This window comes from Lepeophtheirus salmonis, chromosome 3 (genome assembly GCF_016086655.4).
Source record: "Lepeophtheirus salmonis chromosome 3, UVic_Lsal_1.4, whole genome shotgun sequence".
Taxonomy (NCBI): Eukaryota; Metazoa; Arthropoda; class Copepoda; order Siphonostomatoida; family Caligidae; genus Lepeophtheirus; species Lepeophtheirus salmonis.
Window position 1 is genome coordinate 9,209,865 of NC_052133.2, and position 3,550 is coordinate 9,213,414.

Genomic DNA, 3,550 nt, shown 5'->3' on the forward strand with positions numbered 1-3,550 from the left:
TTATGAAAATTATTAAGTTTACTCCCAAAATTTCATACGTGCTCCATACGGTCACAATTCCCAAACACTTCTAAAGTCTAAATTATTATATTGGGTAAAGCATAGCCACTAACCGTGCTAGCTAGTTCATTAATTTGACATTGTCAATAGTCAATCTCATCAGAGTTGTGTTACTAAAAAAATCTGGTTAGGTTGCGTAAATTTAAATTTACAATAATATTCGGGGGGGGAATTGAATCGCTTATGAGTTAATAACTATCAATTAATTTGAATATGAGGCCTCTATAAACTTGTTTTTATCCTCCTTCATCCAAATTATTAGTATTGCACTCATAACCAATTAAATCCCCCCCCCTATAATATTATTGTTATCTATATTATGCAACCTAGTCAGCTTATTTTTTTAAAAATTTTAATAAATATTAATAACAAATTTAACAAAATTCAATCAAAATCGACCTTTTTTAATAATTGAAATATAAGATGTATTCTGTAACTTCAGCTAGAATATGAGGCACTTGAAGAAAAAATAAAAAAGCTTCTAAGTAAGGTCCTTCATTTTACTCAATTTTTTTATTGTTATATACCCTTTTTATTAATTGTAATAAAGATATCGTAAAAAATAATTATTCATTTTTTAAATGCTTAAATATTTTTATGAATTTGGTATTTACATTGATTTTCATCTATATGTATTTTTATGTCGAAATATGGCACGGAATCATAGTTATACTCTAAAAACTTGATTAAAAAAAAGGCTTTAAAGTCCAAAACTGTCAAGATTGAAACTTTTAAGTGTCATTTTCATGTGCTATGGCTTAAATAACAACAATAAATGTGGGTTTCAGCCTGCGGGCGCTCCAAAACCTACAATTGTTGAATAGTGATAGCGATATAGTATCTATCTACTCTATTTATCTTCATCCACAGAGGACCCAAATGTTGACGAGCTATAATGATTAACCTTCTTTCTTTATCAGATATCCCATACACTTTAAAATGTAGTGTTTAACAGATTTTTGAATAAATGGTTTATTTTTATATGTTGATTACAAGTTGCAACTTGTATAAGAAAATTGTAAAAGGGGTAATTACTCCGTCTTAAAATGTACTATTTAATTGCAACATTAGTCATTCTAAATACCAACTATACAATGGACATTTGAACTTTACTATGTGCCACAGAATACATATATATTAGTAATTTGTATTAAATAGACAAAAATTGCATCATTAATATCTATGGAACATTCAATTATTGCATTATCCTTATGACAAATACTGAAAATCCTTGATTTAAAATTATTCATCTCATTTTTTGGTTGCAACGGCACTAAGAAAAAACGTAGACCTGGTACATTGGTGACTAACTGCCGTCCATTTTTTCATCAAACGCTTCCATGTTCTCACAGCGATATCGTTTAGAAGTTTTACTTTGGCATCATCGTTCTTTAAAAAGAGAAGTTGTATTATCCACATGAACTAATATCTGAGAGTGATATGAAATTGAAATAACGCTTTCTCTACAGATCAAATTCTGAGCTCGTTAATATGAAAATCTCGAGCATTCCCTGTCCACCGACCCTATTCAAAGGAGCCGTATGATAATGAAATGCCATAACCTGGTAAGGAAGCATCCATAAAAACATCTAGCCTTGGATTAAATTTATTCTCGCTGGTGTACAGGCTATTCTTAGTTTTCCCACTATAATACATCTTTCTCGCTCTGGGAGGAGATTTGAATTTCTGGATTGAAAGGGTCATCAAAATTTCCCTTTTATTAATTTAACTGAAGGTTTTTCTGAAAGAGTGGGGTTACTCAAACACTTCCAAGTTACCCAGTTATTTGTTGAAGGTCTCGGACCAACAACCATCGCCTTTGGCAAAATTTAGCAACAAGATCTCGGATTCTTTGTGTAGTAATTTGTTGAAGGTCTCAGACCAACAACCTTCGCATAAGAAGGAATTAAGCGACATGATCTCAGATTTTTGGGGCAGTTATTTGTTGAAGGTCTCGGACGGACAACCTTCTCCTATGGTGGAATTTAGCGTCAAGATCTGGGATCTTTTGTGCTTTCTCCTAAGAAAGTGAAAGAGTCATGGACACATAGTCCCATAAAAGCCCTAGAATAATAGGTTGCGTCCTCGAAATCCAAGAACTATTATTCAAATTGACCTTGAAACCAAGGGTTGTATATAACAGCGAGACTAAACACGAGGAGAGGGAGGCATGCACAAAGGCATTGGGCTGCAAAATTAAGTAATCTAAATAGATGCTAAAACTTATTTTAAATTATGACCTTAGATATGAAATCACTTGTTTCAAAAGCTTTGTAAAAATTAAGGAAGCTGATTTCATACCAAAACATAGAACGTTAAATAGGTAAATATTGTTTCTCCATCGAAATTTGTAAAAAACGACGGTGGTCAGGAAAAATCTTAAAAGAATGATAATTATTAAACAGATCTAAAGAGCATAAAAAAGGAATCTTGGTTTAGCCAAAATCTTAATGAATCAACTGATACTAATTTAAATTAAGAACAAACTTAATTAAGGTGCTGAGATTTCGGGTTACTCTCCATCGAGAGTTAGGATCAGCGAATATTCCAAAAATGAAGAAAGGAGACTAATCACATTCAGTGACTATCTCAAAAGCTCAAGAATACAACATTTCTGCAACTTCGTGTACTTCTGTATCCTTCTCTTGAAGGCATTTCATGATCTCTTTGAGGTCCCATAAAATTCTTAGGCGTATTTCTGACCAGAAGGAAATGTTAGGGTTCGAAGTCTTGTTAGCCGTTGTCTACCCAAAAGGTATCCTTCTATTCCCTGAACCCTTCCATATCGCATTATACAATGCTCGGTCATTACGAGCTTTTTCCAACATCATTTTGATTGATGAAGGGCCAAATATAAGATGGCTCGGAGCCCAGTCTTTTGATTCCTCCGCCAGGCTTGATGTTGGAAGGGGTTCTTTAAAGGAAGCGACTAAAATTATCATTCTAGTGTTCTTAATGAGCTTTTCCATTCTATTTCAGTTATTGCACCGAGGATCAAATATACCCTTTTACGGAAAAGAAGGGTTCCGTAAAGGAAACATGGAAATTATGCCATTCCTTTAATCACATGGCTTCCAAAAACAAATTGGTTTCCTTCCTTGCTGACTGCTTCATCCAAAAGATCGGCTGAGGTAGGGATCGAGTTAACTTTCTAGAAATGTCCCTTATCTCCTCATAGGCCCCTATAATGGGTTTAGAAGATAATCTGAAATACTTGTGTATGTCAGTTCGAGTAATCATTGTGGCACTACCTTCAGGCGCTTAGTTGTGGATTTGCCTTCGGAACAGCCAGTTGCGAATCGATAGGCTACTTTAATTTATAAAATTCATCCATAAAGAATTAATATTTTGCGGTAGATTTTGAGAGGGCCACCCAGATGAAAAATCCGTAGAAATGACGCCTGCGTGGTCATTTCTACGAATTTTTCATTCATATTTATTAAATTTGATTTTAACTATTGTTTATTTATATTTATACTTCTTGACTCTT